The sequence below is a fragment of the Capsicum annuum genome, chromosome 1 (genome assembly GCF_002878395.1).
Source record: "Capsicum annuum cultivar UCD-10X-F1 chromosome 1, UCD10Xv1.1, whole genome shotgun sequence".
Classification (NCBI taxonomy): Eukaryota; Viridiplantae; Streptophyta; class Magnoliopsida; order Solanales; family Solanaceae; genus Capsicum; species Capsicum annuum.
In genome coordinates this window covers 113,125,036-113,148,275 of record NC_061111.1, presented here as the reverse complement: position 1 = coordinate 113,148,275, position 23,240 = coordinate 113,125,036, and the positions used below count along the sequence as shown (strand labels likewise).

The 23,240-nt window shown below is 36.8% G+C and overlaps 1 pseudogene; it reads right to left on the bottom strand.

Annotated features, from left to right (window-relative positions):
- Positions 1–9,910: 9,910 nt before the first annotated feature.
- Positions 9,911–10,381, bottom strand: LOC107855198 (annotated as a pseudogene).
- Positions 10,382–23,240: the final 12,859 nt, after the last annotated feature.

The window sequence follows — 23,240 nt, the reverse complement described above, 5'->3', positions numbered from 1 at the left end:
AGTTAATATTATGCATACAGAAAGGTCAAAAATAAAATGGATAAAATTTTATGGGATCTCACATTATTCTAAGTATTTGAGTTCTATTCTTATTAGATGCTCTTGTAATGGATTTACCAGGTCCCGAGATGGTATCTTGTATTGACTATTTTTATCTAATTAGAAAACTTTGCTTCTTTATTATAGTGTTGCTTATTTTTATCTATTATTAGGCATTTTCTACAAAGTTAACCCTTTGTATTTAGCTTTGGGTTACGGTTTGACTTACTTACTAGTGAGATAGAGTAGGTTCTATCATGAATCATAAATTAAGTCATGAAAAATTGATATCAGAGCCTAGGTTACATCAATATTGTTGGTACAAGAACAAGTTTCTAGTAGAGTCCCGTGGATCAAAACGATGACATTTATTTCTCATCTTTGGAAGGCTATGAGACATTCTTAGAAGTTTTTTACTTCTTTTACTCATATTGTTCTAAGAGTCTAAGTTGGTTTGTAGAAGTATTCCCTTGACTTTACTCTTTTACTAATGGCCAAGACATGTGGTACCGCTCCACGAGATGAGGGTCTCGAGAAAAAGCCTATGTATACTACTCCTACTTATAGATGAACGATAGGTCATGGATAGACACATAATATGTACCTAGCTAGGGGCTAGGATAGGCCGCTTTCCCCAGGTCCTATTCCTGCTCCTGATCTCGAGATTCTTATGCCCTACCCAGCGGTGGGCTAGGGACCATCCCAGTATCAACCAAGGTTTATTTCTTCTTTAGTGATTAGAGATACATTAGTTTAGCTTTTGGATTTAGTTTGTGGTATGCCATTTGATAGTGAACAGTTTACTTTTCAAAGTGGTACTAAGGCAGGGGCACATCCTGTAGCTGTGGCTCCTAGAGTTTAGGTTTCTCCTATACTAGTAGTTACTTAGCCAGTGTTTTCTCAGCCTATTATATCTTCTGAAGATTAGAAAATATTGGGTAGATTCTTGAGATTAGCTCTACCTAGATTTTTTGGTTATTTAGGCAAGGATGCATATAAGTTTTTGATTACTTACGAGGATAGGCTCTATAATTTGGGCCTTTTTGAGACTCATGGTGTGTACTACACTATATTTCAATTGGATTTGGTTTCTTGACATTGGTTGAGTAGTTACATAAATTCTAGACCAACTGGATCTCATCTCTTGACTTGGACTTAGTTCTTCAAGATTTTCTTGGAAAAGTTCATGCCTCATAGCCTTAGAGATTATTTGAGGGATCAATTCTCAATATTAGAGTAGGGATCTATGATAGTTACAGAGTATAAGGCTCTTTTTAATGAGTTAGATAAGCATGCAACTTCTATTATGGACACTGAATATGATAGGGTTCATTGCTTTGTTAGAGGGTTGAGACTCCTTATTCATATATCTACTTAGAGTTTAGTTATTTTTGTTATTGCGGCTAGGTATTTTGCTAAGTGTTGGATCATGCTTGGGTGATTGACAAAATACACTGTGAGGGTCCTGATGGCTGTGATAAGAGGCCTAGGTTTCAAGGCAAATTCAATAAGAGCCATCGTAGTTACTAACCTAGAGATAGTAGTTATTAGAGTAGGTATCCTCTATGTCCATCCTATTAGTATTCAAGTCAGCTATATTTATCTATTCTAGTAATACTTTAGATTGTTAATGGAGGTCAGTCTAGTGCATGTGATCAAGCTGGTAAGGGCAGCAGTCATTCTTTAAGAGGTTCTTTATCTTGACATTCTAGATATGGTGGTTATTTTGGGTTAGTCAGATTGTTTTAGTTTAGGTGTCATGTTATAGTTGTGTAGCTCCTAGTCATTATTCATGAGATTGCCCTAGTCATGGGGTGTTTGTTATTTCAGCTTAGAGTATTCCCCCTATTATAGCAGTTCATCCCTCAGCTAGAGGTGGTTCTCATAGTCATAGAGGTGGTTTCTAGGGTACTCTAAGAGTTTCTCAAGTAGGTAGGATAGGAGGTCGGTCAGATGCCTAGCCAGGTGGTAGGCGTGGTCAGTTGTATGTAATACCTCCATGGCCCAAGGCTTAGATATTGAATACTATTATTATAGGCATGATTATGGTGTGCCGCTAGTCGGACCTTACTTTATTTGATCTGGATCAAATTATTCTTATATATATATATTCTTATTATATACCATGATTGGAGTTGTCTTGTGACTTATTATCTGTGCCATTGTGCGTATCTACTCCCATGGATGATTCTTTAGTATTGGATTGGGCTTTTATATCATGTGTTGTGACTGTTAGAAATATTGATACTTATGCTGGCCTTATTAATCGATATATGGTGGATTTTGATGTGATTCTAGGCATGAATTAGTTATCACACTATTATGCAGTAATGGATTATTTTTCCAAGACCATTACCTTAGCTATGCCCGACGTAACCCTAGTCTTATAGAAGAGAGTGGTTAGCCATGAGCCGATGAGGATTATTTATTATGTTCATTTGATGAGACTTATTTCAAGGGATTGCAAGTCTTATCTCACTTATTTTTATGATACTAATATCGAGATACTAATATCGAGAGTTTATCACCTGACTCTGTTCCTATTTTTTGTAAGTTTCACAATGTGTTCCCTACCGACCTACTTGGTATTCCTCCTATCCATAAGATAGAGTTTTCTATTGACCTTGAGCATGGAACCTAACCTATTTGTATGGAACCTTATCATATGGCTCCTACAAAGATTAAAGAGCTAAAATTTTAGCTTTAGGATCTTCTTGGTAAGGGTTTTATTAGACTGAGTGTGTATCCTTACGGAGCTCCTATATTTTTTATGAAGAATAAAGATGACTACAAGTGCATATGTATTGATTATAGGTAGCTTAATGAGGTGACAGTGAAGATCCATTATATTATACCTCACATTGATGATTTGTTTGACCAGTTTTAAGGAACGACAATGTTTTCTAGGATTGATTTGAGATTATTTACCATTAGTTGATGATTCATGCAAAGGATATCCCAAAGATAGATTTTAGGACCCGTTATGATCATTATGAGTTCCTAGTAATGTCTTTTGGGTTGATAATACCCCATTCACATTTATGGATTTGATGAATTAAGTATTCAGGCCTTATTTGGATTCCTTTTGTGATTGTGCTGATCTAAAACATCCTTATGTATTTGATAAGTAAAGAGGAAAACGTACAACATTTAAGGATCGTGCTCCAGACTTTGAGAGATTATGCATTTTTTCCCAAGTTCTCTAAGTTAGAGTTTTGGCTTAAGTCAGTGACTTTTTTGGGATGTGGTGTCTAAGGATGGTATTATGGTAGACCCATCCAAGATTGAGGCAATTTGAGATTGGGCTAGACTTACATCTCTGACTGAGGTTCGTAGCTCCATTGGTTTGGTCGGTTATTATAGATGATTCGTTGATGGTTTTGCTACTATTTTAGTGCCTATGACAGGATTGACTCAGAAGGAGGTTCCTTTTTGATGGTCTAAGGAGTGTGAGGCAAGCTTTGGAAAGCTTAAGGATTTTCTTACTTCAACTTCGATTTTAGCTCATCTTGTTGATGCTGAGGGATTCACTATATTTTATGATGCTTTTGGTGTCGGTTTTGGTTATGTAGGGTCATGCTATTTCTTATGCTTCTAGTCATCTTAAGGTGCACGAGCGCAACTACCCAACTCATGATTTGGAGTTGGCGGTGTTAGTTTTTGAATTTAACATTTGGAGGCATTATCTTTATGGTGTGAATTGTGAGATTTTCACCGATTATCACAATTTTCAACATCTTTTGACCTAGAGGGAGCTTAATGCTAGACAATGTAGATGGATGGAGTTGCTTAAGAATTATGATATTTCCAACTTGTATCATCTGGGCAAGGCAAATATAATAGTGGATGCCTTGAGCCAAAAGGCATTAGTATGGGTAGATTGTCTTGTATCTTAGTTTCTCAAAGGTTATTGTCATGGGACATTCAGTCCTTAGCCAACTTCATGGTTCACTTTGATATTTTAGATCTTAGGAGGATTTTAGCTAGTGTTGAAGTGAGGTCCTCGTAATTTGAGCAAATTTGAGATCGTCAATTTAAGGATAGTAAGCTTTTCTTCCTTCGTGACCAGGTGTTGAGTGGTAAGTCTGAGAGGAACACCATATATTCTGAGGGTGTTTTGAGATTTGATAGTCATATTTTTGTTTTGAGAATAGATGACTTGATTCAGTTGATTTTGCATGAGGCTTAGAACTTTAGATATTCCATTCGTCTTTGCACAACTTAGATTTATGGAGATTTGAGATAACATTATTAGTGGAGTGGTATTAAGAGAGATGTGGTAGCCTCTATAGCTTATTGCCTTTATTGCTAGCAGGTAAAGGCTGAGCATCAATGACATAGTATACTAATTCAAAGATTGCCTGTTCTCGAGTGGAAGTGGGAGCAAATTACCATGGATTTTATTAGTGGTTTACCTTGCACTTTTCATTGTTATGATGGTATTTAGGTCATTGTAGATTGTTTGACCAAGTCACTATATTTTATTTCTATTCTAATATCTTTTAATGCTAAAAGATTGGCCCATATCTATGTTTAGGAGATATTCTATTTCCATGGTGTGCCCATTTCTATTATTATGGAGTATGATTTTGTGTTCACTTCAAGATTTTAGAGAGCATTTCAAGAGAAGTTAGACACTCGGCTGGATCTTAGTATTACCGTTCATCCGCTGATAGATGGAAAGTCAGAGCAAACTATTCATGTTTTTGAGAATATGCTGCAAGCCTGTGTTATGGAATTTGGAGGCTAATAGGAGCAACACTTAGCCTTGGCAGAGTTCACATATAATAATGTCTATTATTCAAGTAATGAGATGGAACCTTTTGAAGATTTGTATGGTAGGAGATGTCGTTCTTCGGTTGGATGGTTTGAGACTTTGTTAGGCCTCGTTGTACTAATTTTCTTTAGGAGTTGTTAATAGAGTTCGAGTGATTTATGATAGATTGAGAGTGGCTTAGCATAGGCAAAAGCCTATATAGACCATAGGCTTTATGCCTTAATGTTTAGAGTTGGTAATCATGTATTCCTTCATGTATTACCCATGAAGAGTGTGACAAGGTTTGAAAGGAATCCCAGGCTCATCCCTAGATATATTGGACCTTTTGAGATTCTCCGCACAATTAGTGAAATGGCTTATGAGTTAGCTCTACCTCTAAATGTTGCCATTGTTCATCTAGTTTTATATGTCTCCATATTGCAAGTGTATAGTCTTGACCGATCTCATGTGCTTAGATGGGACTCAGTCCAGTTCGATGAGCGTTTGACCTTTGTTGAAGAGCCGGTGCATATTTTGGCTAGTGATGTTAGGTGGTTGTACACTAGAGGGATTCCTGTAGTTAAGGTTCAGTGGAGGCACCACTTGAAAGACTGAGAGCGAGATGTAGGCCCAGTATCATCACCTATTTAAGACTTCAGGTATATCCTAATTCTTAACTTTTGCTGGCGAAAGTCCTTTAATAGTGTATATTGTAATGACCCTACAGGTTATTTTCCACATTTCCACTTATTTTTTCTATTAAAGCTTTTCTATAGATGCCCCAAATCATTTATGACTTGCTGAAGTTGACAGTACGGTTACTGGGAAGTTTGTTTGATCTTTTAAGCCAATTCTCTATTTTGAAGTCTTCCTTGGTTCCAAATGGTCACCCATCAAAAACTTTAGTAAAATGATCTTATATGCAATTTTTGACTGCGCTAACAGCTCTGAAATGTCGATTTTAGGCTAGGTGGACCTTTCGTTTGGGTCCTGATACACCTAAACTCATTTTGACCTATTGGTAGGAAAGTTAAGAAAATGAAATATGGGTATGGGACCCACATTTGGTGAAAACAACCTCGGATGAAAATTTCAAGTATGCCATTATGCCCGAAAACTCAAATTCGGTGTGGTTACATAGTTCATTTGCCAATACAGGATTTTGAATGAATCCCGAGAGCTTGATGAAAACTTGGACAATTTTCTAAGTTTTTGCTGTCATCTAGTGCAACTACAATCACAAGCAAAGGGCCGCAATCACGGTACCCTTGGCAGAAGAAGTAGTGCGATCACATAGGGAATGCTACAATTACAACTCACCTGTGCATCCCTAAAGTGGAGCGATCGCAGGTCTGGTTTTGCGATATTGGGACTCTAGTATATGGGTGTAAATGTACCCCGAATGTTGCAAATTTAGCCAATTCTCACCCCTCACTTGAGAGCATAAACCCTAAATAGTGTGATAGCTTAAAATTAAAACTTGTGGGTGACTTGGGAGCTTGAATAATATTTATTTATGCAATTATGTTTCGATTTGAGGAAATAATTCACCCTTTTCTTAGTGAAATTTCTTATTTCTTGCTTAAAAATCTAAAATCTTGAGGGCTCAATTGTATGCCCAATTTATCTTGGTTTTTACCCATTGTTGAGGGTAATGACTCCTTGAGCTTGATATTATGTTGGGTTAGTTTCAGAAATACGATTTTTGTAAGTGGGACCCCTATGGAGTTTTTGATGTGATTTTTGGACTCAAAGCACAATAGTGTAATATGTGTATAGTTATTCTTGCATTGGTGAGTAGAATGTGTTTATGATAGCTTGGCATCGAGGCTTCTTGGAAAGGAAAAATGGTGGTTAGCAGTTTGTTGATCTTTCTTCAATGTCAAGGTAGGCTAGTTTTTTCTCTTGTTAGATTGAATTATTTCATAGTATTCTTATGATATTGTGTTAGATTTAGGATGGGTTTTAGGTGTTGGATAGATGAAATCTAAGACTTGGGTTAGTTGGACCATTTAGGCTATTTTGAATTCATAAAGTTGAAACCCTTAGCTTGTTTTCTTATGCGTTAGGTGAATTGGACTTCATTACTCATGCTTAGCACGAGAATTCCTTACATCACTCAAATTAGATTAAAAAGCGTTAGATACTCATGCTTATAGTAAGTTCAGCCTTAGTTGCTTATACTAATAAAGATTGTCGCAGTTTCCATTGGACTTAGTTATAGTGCTTGAGAAGAATCTCTACCTTAGGGATAATTGTTGCTTTCTATACATTTAAGAGTGGATTTACATACCTTAGACTATTCCAAACTTGCCTTAGAATGTGTTTTGGGGATTTAGAAAGGGGCTCTTCAACCCACCTTAACTCAAGTTTGATGAATAGTTCTCTTGAAACCCTTATACACTTATTAAATGCCTAGAGAATGCCCTTTTGAGGCAATATTGAGGATCTTTGGTACTTATTGGTTATGATAAACGACTATGGAAGTAATGCCTAAACGATTATGCCATATGTTGATTTATTAGTTAAGCTTATGACGAGCTACTGATTATGCTATTCTTTTGACTATTGATTTGACTACTAAATATACCATTAAATGAGCCTTTGACTATGATATTGTCTGAGTCAAAAATTATAATATTGACTATGCTATTAATAAGCTATAGATTATGCCATGGATTAGCTATTGCTCAAGCTATTGATAAGCTATCTTTTATACTAATGTTAAGCCATTGAATATACAATAGATAAGTCATTTCTCATGATTTTGCTTATGACTATGATCATGCTAAAAAATTATGCTAGTAATCACGCTAGAAAGCATCCCTATTGATGATTTTAGCAGCTATGCCATGAATTATGTTAGAAGTCATGCTTATTAATTATATGAGAAGTTATGCTATTAATTATATTTGAAATTATGGTGCTTGATTATATGACCACTTATGCTATTGATTTTGCCACTAACTATGATGATGTGGCTACCGGCTTGAGTTCGGATATTTACTATATATATGTATATATACCTAGTTAAATTTCAGAACATGATGGTGATGTTGATTCTACCCAAGTCGATTTCAGAGGATGATTATGATGATAAATTAATACCAGGCAAGGTCAGAGAATTATTTTGATGATATGTTGATACTCGACAAGGCCAGAAGATGATTATGATGATATATTGATAATCGATAAGGCCAGAGGATGATTATGATGATATATCAATACTCGACAAGGCCGGAGGATGATTATGATGACATATTGATATGAAATAAGGCCGATGAATGATAATATTGATGTGCCTATGCGTAAATCTACTGCTTCGAGTCCTGCTATGCCCTATGTATGGCTATTATATTATATATATACGTACATATATATATATATTTATATGTAGTTGGGTATGATATTTATATTAGGTATTCGGTTATAGCCCGAAAGTGGTAAAAACGATAATTAGTTGATTTGTGAGGATTAGAGATAATTGTTGGTTAGTGATAAATGATTATAACGTGGTATAGTTAATGATTGGTGATAAATAATGATTAGTGGTGGATATTATAAGCGACCAATCATGACTAGTTGATAAACAAGGAGTAATTAGTAAAGCATGATTAGTTAATACATATTGGTTAGTTGATAAATATTGGCTAGTTGATAACTAATATTTTGTAGAGATGTGGTGAATAGTTGTTAAATGGTGACTAGAGGTTATATGATGCCTAGTAATCAAATAGATTAGTTAATAAGAGATGGTTAGCTAACAAATAATGACAAGTGAGTATTGATGATGAGGTTTCTATATGTTGGTAAAATATGGAATGTGGATACATTATCTGATGTTGGTAAATGACCGATTGATGATAAATTGTTAATGACGATTATATAACAAGTTGGTTATTTGTAAGCGATGAATGGTTGCCTTATTCTATCTTTGATTGTACTCTCCAAGCGTATGTGAGTCTATGATGAGTTATTTGCTTTTCGTACCAATTAGCATATGTGAGCCAATTTTTTATTTTGTGATTGCTTGTATGATGCTTTGTGATGCATTACTATTCCAATGTATTTACTTATATTGCACGGTGATGTTTTCATGTGTTGATGCCTTTTGATATATTGGTATTCTGAATAAATTACTTATTATGTACAACAATATTGAAGATAATTCATGTTTGTTTTTGTACCTTGACTTAGTTATGTTATCTTGCATTTTATCATATTTATATCATGGTTTAGCTCAGTCAGACAATGATGACTACCGAGTACCCATTATATTGATACTCATACTACACTTTTGTACCTTTTTGGTGAAGATCCAAGTACTAGTGGTCGCTATTGATCGTTGATCTTGCTGTGTTGATTTTTCAGAGATAGGGTGAGCTCTTAGAGTCGGAGTCACCTAGTTCCTTCTATCTTTAGATATTCAGTGCTTTGTTATCGAGACAGATGTTGATGACTATTCTAAGTCTTTAAGTTTTATAATTATTAGATGCTCTTGTACTGACTCTACAAGTTCGTGGGATGGTATCTTGTATTGATTGTTTTATCTATTTGGAACACTTTGCTTATTTATAAGTGTGTTGTTCATTTTCGTCTATGATTGGAAATTTTCCACCAAGTTAACCCATTGCATTTAGCTTTGGGTTACAGTTTGGCTTACCAACTGGCGGGATAGAGTAGGTGTCATCATGACTCATAAATTGGGGCGCGACATAATAAGAGCTGAAGTAAGTAAGACCTTGAGCTTTAGAAAGAGTGTTTCATATATACCGAACCACTAACATAGGACCTTCTACCTGGTCAATTTGGTCATAGGTGTTGCAATGGAGATAAATCCCTCAATGAACCGTCTATAATAACGTTCCAACCCAATAAAGTTACAAACCTCGATTGGAGATGTGGGATTAGCCCAATAACAAATCGCCTCCTTTTTTTAGACAAAATCCTTAGCTTCTTATAAAGCTGCAAATATAATCCCATAATTCAAATTCTTTACATCTTGTCACATACAAGACATTAGGAGAGTATAGGGACACAAATGTGGATAAAACTAGTTCTGCGTCGAGCGAAAGAGTCAACTAATATGAAGCGATAGAGCAAACTAACACTCATCTAATCACCACCATCCTTTTGGTAAACATAGGTAAGTCTACATTTACCACAATAGTGTCTATCGAAATGGTTAGCCATGAAGGTACTTGGACCATACTTAGTATTTGGTCACTCCTTACGGAGCCTCTGAACCTTGTCAGAATCATCAACCTTGTAAAACTGGAGGACATCAAGCATGACCTTATTCTTCTTGTGCTTGATCTTCTTTGGCTTAGTGTAAGTCTTCTTCTCATGCTTCTTAGCACCACCACGGAGACAAAGGACAAGGTAGGGAGTGGAATCCTTCTGAATGTTTTAGTCTGCTAGTGTTTGGTCATCCTCGAGTTGCTTACCTGCGAAAATCAACCCCTGCTGGTCTGGTGGAATACCTTCCTTATCCTGAATCTTCGTCTTTACATTTTCGATGGTGTCAGATGATTCTACCTCTAATGTAATAGTCTTTCCCATTAGGTTCTTCATAAAGATATGCATTTTTCACCACTTAGTGCACCCAGAATTTGAAAGTGAACACTGCCGCTGCAGCAAAAAGAGTTTCAGAGAAGAAGATCAATCATGAATTGCCTCAATCTTCACCAAGCCTACTATAATCTCATCCATGGACACCGTGTTCCCCAAAAATACTACAAACTCAAGGTAGAACTTGCACTTTGAGATTTTTGCATAAAGCCACTGATCTCTCGAAATATGGAGCATATTCACAAATATTACTTAAGCTCCTCCCTACTCCTCGAGTAAACAAGGATGACATTAATAAACACAATTAATAAGGATTTCAAATAGGGCCTGAATACGTGGTTTATCAAATGCATGAATGTAAATAGGGGCATTGGTCAACACAAAAGACATCACCAAGAGCTCATAACAGTTGTAGAATATCATAAAGGTTGTCTTAGGGATGTCCTTTGCCCTAATCCTTAACTGATAGAAGCCAGATCTCAAGTCAATATGAAATCATAACTGCACCATATATATAGTTAAACGAATCATTGATACATGACATACGATATCTATACTTCACGACATGACATACGATACCTATTTTTCACTATCACCTTATTCAGTTGCCTATAATCGATACACATACACATAAACCTGTATTTCTTCTTCACAAATAAAACTAGAGTAGTCCAAAGCAAAACACTTGATCTTCTTTACCCAAAAGATACTGAAGCTAAATTCCAGCTCCTTTAGTTTAGCAGGAGCCACACTATATGGTGCAATCTAAATGGGTTTGATGGCTGGCTTAAGGTCAACAACAAAAGTCTATATCATGCTCAGGAGGAAGACAAAGTATGTTGATTAAAAACATCTAGGAACTCATAGAGATATAAATAGAGTCAAACAAAGGACTATCAATACTAACATCTCAAACATAAGCCATAAAACCTCATGAAACCAGTCTCTTATCCCAAATATAAGAAATAATCTCCCCCAATGCATGGCTAAAAGAAATCATCCACACAACTGGAAGTATGCTAGGCATGGCTAAGATAACAGTCTTGGCAAAGAAATCCAAGATCACATGATATAGGGTTAAGTAGTCCATGCCTAGAATCACATCAAAATCAACAATATCAAGTATAATAAGATTAGCCCAAGTGTAATACCCCCAAGTAGCTATAATACAAGATATATACACATGGTCCACTATTAAAGAATCACCTAGGGGAGTAGGTACAAGCATAGACACAAATAATGTCTCGGAAGACAACCCTATTTGAGATTCATAATAAGTTTACACATTAGAATAAACGGAGAATTGATTAAATAATGTAAAAAATAATTGATGGTACACCAAAATATGTACCTATAATGATATCATTTGTATCGTCATCCTCCAATCTACCAGGAAAAGATTATAGATGACTCCTCTAACCATCAGGATAGGTGCCTGCTCTTCGAGAACCCTGGAGACCACCCCTTGAACTTTATGCACCTTTCCTGGCTAGGGAGGGCACTAACCTCATTAGTTGTACATGCTGTGCAGAAGGCTCAATTGTTCAAAATTGGGGACACTCTCTCCTGAAAAATAACCCACAATATATAATTACAACATGCCTTAGGCATGCTAACCTGACAAGAAGGTATAATTGACTTAAAATGGCTACCTCATCCTGAAGAACTTGACTGAATTCCATCAAAAGATGATGACATAACCCAAATAGGGGCCTTGTTGTAATGGACATTCTAAGTCCAACCAGGATCGGAGACCACCCCCGATACCCAACTCAACCATTCCAATGTACCCCCTGAGTCAGACAAATTCTGAACATATAACAAGATATAATTTATTACAATTCTAGACTATGGGATAGGTTCATGATTGTGACCAACCCAAGTAAGTCCAACCAACCAATATCCAACAATTAATCAAAACCAAATCAAAACAATAACCTATATAAGTCCATAACATAAAAGGATGGAACAATCATAAATATAATCCAACGGCAGCCTCAATAGAAATGCTAATACTAAGGCTGACACCAATATCAACACCATCCATACCAACCTGTAGTAGTTCCACAAATCCTATAACCAAAAGTAAAACAATATTTGGTTGGGACATGCCCCTAACCATAGCCAAAACTAATGTCCAGGAAATAACCAAAGTACGTAAGGACATCCATGATATAAAATAGAGCCTTCTAGAGTATGGAAGATCACCACTTCAATCCAACTGCTGATCCTAAATTTGATCACTAATCAGGAGGATTAGAATGGTCGGTGCCTACATCGTGTGGGGATACAGCGACCCAAAGAGGGGTTAGTGGGTGAATAATAGAGAGTACTTAGGATAAGGATAAAATAATTCCAACCTTGAAAGAAAAGTAAACCAACCATATACATTCACATCCATCTATACATATATATATACAACCATGCTGGGAAAGGGAATCAGGTTTATAATGCCTTTAAAAGATTTGACCTGGGTATGTGTAGCTTAACCATCCTAGAATCACCTATGAGCTATATGGGTCCAATGCAACCCTCTAAATGGGCCCCGATATGTGTAACTGCACCAACCAAAGATACCATAGGAGTAAAAGATTCTCAAGTTCCCTTCGCTCTCTATGATACATATGTACAAGTGTACTTAGAATATTCCTATGTACCCCGTAAGTATCATATATTGTCGCCATGACCAATCCTCATGTCGGTAAATATTAGTTTCTAGTGTCCGTCCATTGAACTTACACCTTCATGATTATCTATCATACCCCGCCATTATTGCCTAATTAAAGCCATTACCACACAACCAAACCACCATTCCATTTATTATTAACCAAGGCTATAAGTAGTGGTATCGTCATACCAACTATAGCTTGCAAGCAATGTCCTTAGCCATCTTTTTTAAGAAGAAGGGATTCCCATGTACCCCTAGATTACTTTATTAAGTTGACTTGGGGGAGTCCCATGTACCCCACAAAAGATCATTATTTAGTTTAATTGGGGGATTCCCTTGTAACCCACAAGTGTAACGCCCCGAGTCTATACCCCGAATACTACATGGTGCTCATAATCTTGAGGGACCACAAATTAACCCATGACTGGTACTTACTGTAATAACTGAATAAAAATACTATAATTATACAAAAATTAGGCAAAAGCTGGCCAAAAGATTCAAAATTGACAATAAATTTTGAGTACGGTACATCAATACCAAAATTGAACATCTGCCTATAAATACTTTGGTCTGAAAAGCCTCTACTGTCTGAACAAGGAGATGATAAACAAGTCCCCAACTAACTACGACTACTAAAATAAATTGAATACTGAAATACTGGAATAATAAATCTGTCCTTAAACTATGAGGACTTACCACTAAGTCTGCTGTTGATGGATCAGATTGCTAAGTATGATCAGGAGCCCGTACATCTGAACCTATGATATAAGACATCATTGCACAAAAGAAAGGTATGTGTCAGTACTTTGGATGTACTAGTATGCTAAGTGAGGTAGGCTGAGATGCATGAGTTTATATGCATGAACAATACTGACTGAATAACATGAGTATAACTGAATAAGAGTACATGCATAAATACGTAAGCTATAACTGAAGTCATGATAACACTCGATACTGAGTTTTGAATTACTGATTTACTAATATCTGAGTTTACTGATACTGTATAACTCATAGTTGAATGACTGTATCTGACAGTCTTAATTCTATAGAACTATGCTGAGTTTCATACTGAACTGAGTGACTGTATCTAACATACTTGATTTTGTAGAACTGAACTGAGTTCTATACTAAGACTGTTGAAGGTAATCATCTAACCGACATGCCCCTTTTTGAAAAAATTGGGTTACAACTTATAACCCCAGTTGGAAGGATATCAATACCAATCCATGGCTAAAGATAAGTTGTGAGTAAACCCTTTCTGACTGGATTCTCTTTCATCAACCCTCGCTGGGAGGAAAACTCATACGAGATGTATCAACCCTAATCCAGCAGGAGGATATCTTAACATATATTAGCTACGTAGTTCTGTAATGCATGGATTGCTACTAAGGATCAAACCCTCTACTGGAAGGAATGACCTTATCCCTGGGTTCTTTCGGTGCTAAATCCTACTCCCAACTGAGTAGACACTGAACTGATTCCTAGTTCATACTAGGCTTAATTAAATTGTTACTGATTACACTATCTAACTAAACTGAACTGAGTTCATTGAGTTCTATTAACTGATGAATACTACTGAATTTTGTTAACTAACTAAATTTACTGAGGTCTGAACTGAATACTTAATTGGACTGCCCTAATACTGAGTCTACTGAGTTTTTACTGAGTTCTGTGACTGACTGAGAGTACTACTGATCGTGACATGACCGAGATTATTCTGTAACTGACACTGTCTCTAGGTAAGCAACTAAATTTTTGGGTATTAAATACCCCTACTACACGATAGCATGAAAAGTAAAGCATCACATGACCTTGCAGAGCATAAAAATGCACACATGTTCATAATGCATCTATAGAGGCATTTCATCAAACACTTGAATGGCATGAACTAGTATACATGCTAACATAATATAATGTCACTATTAAATTCTGATAAACAACTCATCAAACCCTTGAAAGGCATTGTATATGCACATAGTACTAATCAACATATGAACATAAAAAATTCAAGACTTTAACATGAATTCACATAATACTACATACATAATTATTGGTTTTACATAAATCTTGCACTTAATCATGGAATATAATCCCAATCAATATTATAATCATGAATACACTTGAATCCAAATCATGGAGATGATTAAATCAATTTGCTTAAAGTTTAAAAGAGTTTCTTGGACTCCAAGGGTGGAAGGGACCATTGGATGAACACTTGACATACCTAAAAGCTTGAATTTTGAAAGATTGATGGGTTTCCTTAGAACTTGGATCCTTGAAAATGATGAACTAGGGTTTGTTCATGAAAAATTCTAGAGAGAATGAGTAAATTTTTCCTTTTAGATGACTTAACTACATGTTTTGAGGGATGATATAAGATGGGAAAAGAACCATTTACTTCTCTGGATGTGAGTTTTAATTACTAAAAACTAGACTAGTGACGCACAGACGATGTACTTTATTGTTGGCATCAATACGATAGCCAACATACCACATCGAGTCCGCATCGGTTCACCAGAATTTGCACTGTGAGCTGGAGAAAAATATTCATCAATGCAATGGGCGATGGGGCATATTGAGATCGCGTTGATCTACAGGTTTGAGCTTTCAAACATGCCTCAAATGAAATGTAAAAAATTCAAAAATTGTCTGAGAAAACCTACAGACATTCCTGATCCTGAATTAACCTAAAAATCAATATTTAAAGGTCATAAGGGTCATGAAAAAGGATCGCCAACTTACAATGGCTAAAATAACTCTGAGTATGAATACTTAGGTGAATTGTTTTCTAAGTCTAGGACCCCTTAATAGCTTTTACAAGACTGAATCAATCTTAGAATTTTGTGGTGTCTTACAATATCTCTCCCTTGGGAATATTCATCCTCAAATAAAGTTGAATTGGCTGAGAATACTAATAGACTGAATTTAGATATAGGACATGTACAACTGTAACATGATTTCATGACTGACACTACTGATTTGCTAAAATTTCATACTGAACATGCATATCTAATGCATGAGTACAAGGCTGGGATTGCTGATAAGCTAGTCTTTTATACTGAACATGCATATCTGATGCATGAATATCTGACTGAATGGACTCACGAATAAATGACTGTATATGCAATAGTAACTGATACCATGTTTATAAAGAAAATCTGAGTATGAAACTGAGTAAGTTTAAAGAGAATCATTACCTTGGGCCAAGTCTGAGTTTGTGGAGAAGAGGTGAGGATACTTGGTTTGTATATCTGCTTCTGCTTTCCATGTAGCTCCCTCAACGGACTGATTCTACCAAAGAACTTTGACTAGAGGGGCTTCTTTATTTCCCAGTCTGCGAATCTGATAGTCAAGGATTTCGATTGGGACCTTTTCGTAAAAGAGATTATTCTAAATATCTAGGCCCTCTATAGGGACTACAGTTACTGGGTCACCTATGTACTTCTTAAGCAAGGAGACATGAAACACTAGATGCACTAAAGCTAAGTCTGAAGGTAACTTACGCTCGTAAGCTACCTTTCCAAATTGGCTAAGAATTCAGTAAGCACCAAAATATTGGGGACTGAGCTTCCCCTTCTTGCCAAACCTTTTCACTCCTGTCAAAGGAGAGATTTTCAAATAGACATAATCACCAATCTTGAACTTGAGATCCTCTTTGCACAAATCTGCATACAATTTCTGTCGATTCTGAGCTATCTTAAGCCTTTACTTGATCAGTTGAACCTTCTCTAAGGTGTCAAACACCAAGTTAGTCCCTACCACGATAGTCTCACCCACTTCAAACCAACCAATGGCAGATATATATCTCCTCCCATAGAGAGCCTCAAACGGAGCCATCTGAATGCTGGAATAATAGCTGCTATTATATGCGAACTTAATCAAAGGTAAGTTGTCATCCCAACTACCCTTAAAGTCTATTACATACGCTCGCAACATATCCTTTAAAGTCTAAATGGTCTTTTTTAATTGACCATTTATCTGAGGGTGAAAGGTTGTATTAAGGTGGACTTGGGTACCAAGACCCTTTTGGAAGGCTTTCCAGAAATAAAAGGTAAACTGGGTACCTCTATCTAAGATTATAGATAAAGGAACTCCGTGTAATCTGACCAACTCCTTGACATAGAGCTTGGCATAGTCCTCAGTTAAATAAGAGGTATGAACTGGTATGAAATGAGCTAATTTGGTCATCCTGTCTACAATTACCCAAACTGAATTGTGCTAACGATGAGTACGAGGCAAATCCATCATAAAATCCACATTCACCTCCTCCCACATCCAAGTGGGAATACTAAACTCCTGCATAGACCCACTGGGTTTTTAATACTAAATCTTAACCTGCCGACATGTAGAGCACTTAGCTACAAATTTTGCGATGTCTCTTTTTATCCCACTTTACCAATAGATCTCCCCTAAATCATAATACATCTTAGTGGCCCCTGGATGAATAGAGTAATACACACCATGTATTTATGCAAGAATCCGCTGTCTTAGGTCATCTACACCTAGCATATATTGATGACCTTGACAATACAATACACCATTTCCCTCTTGGGAGAAAACCTCTATCTTCTGATCTCTGATTGATTCTTTTAACTTAACTAGGCTGGGATTCCTATCCTGGTTTTCGTTCAGCTCAGAAACTAGAGATGATTCTGAACTACTCTGCACCCATACACTACCTTCTACCGAATCGACTAAGCGGACACCTAGTTGGGCAAGCTGATGAACTTCCTGAGCTAACTTCTTCTTACCATTTTCCATATAAGTAACACTAACCATATACATCCTACTAAGAGCATCAACCACTATATTGGCTTTACCTGGATGATACAGGATGCTCATGTCGTGATATTTCAACAACTCCCACCACCTTTTTTGACGAAGATTTAGGTCTTTTTGAGAGAACACATACTGCAGTCTCTTATGGTCAATGAACATATCAATGTGCACTCCATACAAATAGTGCCTTCAAATTTTTAAGGCAAACACTATTGCTGCTAACTCAAGATTATGACTTGGATAATTTTTTTCATAGGGTTTAAGCTACCTAGAGGCATAGGCTATGACCTTACCTCTTTGCATCAAAACACACCCCAAACCAACTCTGTAAGTATTAAAATACACAACAAAGCCATTTGAACCATCTAATAGAGTCAAAACTGGGGCTGTAGTGAGTCGAGCCTTCAACTCCTAAAAACTCCTCTCACAAGAGTTTGACTACTAAAATTTGACCTTCTTCTGAGTCAATTTGGACATAGGGGATGCAATAGACAAAAATCAATCAATAAACCATCGATAATTACCAGCCAAACCCAAGAAACTCTAAAATCTAATGGAGAGATAGGTCTGGGCTAGTTTCTAACTACTTCGATCTTTTGGGGATCAACTCTAATGCTATCACCAAAAATGATATAGCTGAGGAAAGCTACTGACCTTATCCAAAATTCACAGTTACTGAATTTAGGGAATAACTAATGGTTTTTGAGTGTCTGCAATACTATTCTGAGATGGTCTGGATGATCACGTTCATTACGGGAGTAGACAAGGATATCATCTATGAAGTGTATGGTGAACATGTCCAAGTACTGCTTAAACACGTGGTTCATCAAGTCCATGAAAGCTTCTGGGGCATTGGTAAGACCAAATGACATCACTACGAATTTAAAGTGACCATATCGAGTTCTGAAAGCAATTTTTGGAATGTCACATTCTCTAACCCTGAGTTGATGGTAGCCTAATCTGAGGTCTATCTTAGAAAAATAATTGGCACCCTAGAGTTGGTCAAATAAGTCATTAATTCTGGGAAGTGAATACTTGTTCTTAATCATGACTTTATTTAGCTTACGGTAATCTATACACATTCTGAGAGAACCATCTTTCTTACACATGAATAGAACTGGTGCACCCCATAGGGACATACTAGGTCTGATGAATCCCTTATCTAGGAGATATTTCAACTGTTTTTTTAATTCTTTGAGTTCTGGTGGAGCCATTTTTTATGTAGAAATAGATATAGGCTGAGTATTTGGAAGAAGGTCGATTCTGAAGTCAGTTTTCCTTTTGGGAGAAACTCCAAAAAGATCTTTGGGAAACACATATGGGAATTCACATGCTACTGATACTGATTCAAGATTAGGGGTTTCTGATTTAGAGTCTTGAACTCGAACGAGATGGTAGACACATCTCTTAGATATTATTTTCCTTGCCCTAAGGTAGGACATAAGCTGACCCCTAAGTGCTGAAGTACTACCCCTCCACTCTAGGATGGGCTCATTCAAAAATTGAAAAAGAAAAAGTTTGTTTCTGCAGTCGACTGAGGCATAGCAGGAATGAAGCCACTCCATGCCGAGAATAACATCAAAATTGGCCATCTCTAATTTGACTAAGTCTGCTGAAGTGACTTTGTGAGACACCATAACCAGACAGTTCCTATAAACCCACTGGCTATGATAGATTTACCCACTGGGATAGAGACTGAGAAAGGCTTTACTAGAATTTGGGACTGACTCCGAAGTCAACAGCTATATAAGGAGTTACAAAAGATAAAGAAGCTTCTGGATCTAGCAAATCGTAAACATGCAAATGGAAAACTTATAACATACCAGTGACCACATCAAGAAAAATTTCTTGATCTTATCGGGACTAAAGTGCATAGAGTCTGTTTGGGTGTTGCCCACTAGTAGCACTGGAAGCGGCACCCTGCTGATTTGGGCGATCGGACTGAGCTGAGAGACGGTTATGCTGACTTTGCAGACCCACCTAAGGACACTGTCTGACTTTGTAGCCTGGCTTGCCATATCTAAAATATATGTCACTACTAGCTCTGCAGACACCCTGATAGTTTCTGCCATACTTCTGGTAGAAAGGATTTGTTTGGGAACTGCTAACACTACCCTGGGGTTTAGGGCCTGATTCCCTATCTCTATTGCCGTATCAAAATTTTGTCACAGGATCACTGACTGTGGATGGAGCTGGGATTGAGGATTTTGGGCAGAACTGAGAACAATTTCCACCCTCTGACTTAGGTTGGGTAAAGTTAAAGCTACCCGTTCTAGCTCTCTTGTTCTTCCTCTCCTTCTCTTTATTCTTAGCCTTCTCTATCTACTAAGCATGGTCTATGAGACTGGATATGTCCATCTCCTTAATCAAAAATACAGTCCTACACTCCTTGACCACACTATTAGACACGCCAGACATAAACTTAATCATCTAAGATCTACTATTTTACACCACATGAGGGGTGTATCTGGCTAATTGAGTAAACTTAATAGAATACTCTTTCACTGTCATGTTTCCCTACTTTAGGTTAATAAATTCTAGAACCTTTGCTTCCATTAACTCTATTGGGAAGAACCTATCCAGAAAAGCAGTGGCAAACTCCTTTCACTCTATAGGCCCTACATCTGCGACCCTCTCTTCTTTTTACTATTTAAACCATGAGAAAGCCATGTCTTGCTACTGATATATAGCTAAATTAACACTCTCAGTAGCTTTCACCCCCATAATATCTGTAACCTTCTTCAACTGATCAAGAAATTCCTGTGGGTCCTCATCTGACTTTGACCTGGTAAAAATAGAGGGTTCATTCGGGGAAAGTCTTGACTTCTGGCTGCAGTAGTATTGGACACTAGGTTGGCTGAAACAGTAGCTGGGCATTTATTCTATGCTTCCATAGAATGAGCTAGGGTGGTGAAAGCTGCTCTGGATTCAGCGTGGGAGACATGTTCATCCAGAGGATCTGCCTGAATGAGCTGAGGTAATGACTGATTTCTGGTTCTCCTTTTGTTATTCTTTTTTGGAGGCATGTTCTATAAACAAAAAAGAGAGAATGAATTAGACTGAGAGTTTAACTTGAGCTTATTCTCACTCGGACGACATAGATACTGAAATCAGGGAAACTTTTCCTAAAACATCTCATAGCCTCCTGTCCATAAGTGTATCACGCTACACACCCATGTACAAGACTCTGCTAAATACGGCTTTCAGATTTCCTAGGACTTTGTTGAACCTTAGGCTCTGATATTAAGTTTGTAATGCCTCAGGTCTGTACCCCGAATGATACACGATGCTCATAATCTCAAGGGACCATAAGCTAACCCATGACAGGTACCTGCTATAATAATTGAATAATAATACTATAATTGTGTGGAAATTAGGCAGAAACTTTCCATAAGTTTCAAAACTATAAATAAATTCTGAGTACGGTACATCAATACCAAAACTGAATATCTGTCTATAAATACTCTAGTATGAAAAGCCTCTACTATCTAAACAAGGAGTTGATGGGACAAGTCCCCAACTAATCTGAATACTGAAATAAACTGAGGACTAAAATACTAGAATAATAAATCTATCCTCGAACTATGAGGAATCACCACTAAGTTTTATACTAATTGATTGGGCTGCTAAGTATGATCGGGAGCCCGTGTGTCTGAACCAATGATATAAGACATCATAGCATAAAAGAAAGATATGCGTTAGTACTTTGAATGTATTAGTATGCTAAGTGAGGTAGGCTGAGATGCATGGGTTCATATGCATGAACAATACTGACTGAATAACATGAGTATAATTGAATGAGAGTACATGCATGAATACATAACCTATAACTGAGGTCATGATAACACTAGATACTAAGTTCTAAATTACTGATTTACTGATATCTGAGTTTACTAATACTGTATAACTAATAGCTAAATGACTGTATCTGATAGTCCTAATTCTGTGGAACCGTGTTGAGTTACGTATTAAACTGAGAGACTGTATCTGACAGTCTTGATTCTGTAGAACTGAACTGAGTTATATACTAAGACTGGAACTGAAACTAAGACTGTGGGAGGTAATCATCTAATCGATATGCCCCTTTCTAAATAGATTGGGGTCGAACCTGTAACCCCAGTTAGAAGGGTGTCAATACCATACCTCAGGTAAAGATAAGATGTGAGTTAACCCTCTCTGATAGGAAGCTCTTTCATCAACCCTCGCAGGAAGGAAAACTTATAGGAGATGTATCAACCCTAATCTAGCAGGAAGATACCTCAACCTAAGCTGGCTACGTAGTTCTATAATGCAGGGATTACTACTAAAGGTTAAACCCTCTGCTAGCAGGAATGCCCCCATCCTTGGGGTTGAATCCTACTCCTAACTGAGTAGACACTGAACTAATCCTAGTTCATACAAGGCTTGACTGAACTGTTACTGATTACACTGTCTAATTGAACTAAACTGAATTGAGTTCACTTAGTTCCGTTAACTGACGAAATACTACTAACTTTTGTTAATTGACTAAATTTATTGAGGTCTGAACTGAATACTGAACTGGAAAGATACTGAGTCTACTAAGTTTTTCCTGAGTTCTATAACTGACTAAGCATACTACTGATAGTGAGATGACTGAGATTATTCTTTAACTGACACTGGCTCTAGGTAAACAACTAAATTATCGGATATTAAATACTCCCAGGACTCGATAGCATGAAAAGTAAAGCATCACATAACCTTGCAGAGCATAAAAATGCACACATGTTCATAATGCATCTATAGAGGCATTTCATCAAACACTTGAATGGCATGAACTAGTATACATGCTAACATAATATAATGTCACTATTAAATTCTGATAAACAACTCATCAAACCCTTGAAAGGCATTGTATATGCACATAGTACGAATCAACACATAAGCATCACAATTTCAAGACTTTAACATGAATTCACGTGATACTACATATAAAATAATTATTTTTACATAAATCTTTCACTGAATCATGGAAACCCAATCAACATTATAATCATGAATACACTTGAATCCAAATTATGGAGATCATGAAATCAATTTGCTTAAATTTTAAAAGAGTTTCGTTGACTCCAAGGGTGGAAAGGACTCTTGGATGGACACTTGACATACCTTAAAGCTTGAATTCTAAAAGATTGATGGATTTTCTTGGAACTTGGATTCTTGAAGGTGATGGACTAGGGTTTGTTCTTGAAAAATTCTAGAGAGAATGAGAAAATTTTTCCTTTTAGATGACTTAATTACATGTTTTGGGGGATGATATAAGATGGGAAAAGACCCATTTACCCCTCAGGATGTGGATTTTATTTACTTAAAATCGGACTAGTGATGCGCAAACCGATGCACCGCTTATTGGCATCGATGCGATGGCCAACACGCCGCATTGCGTCTGCATTAGTTTACTAGAATTTG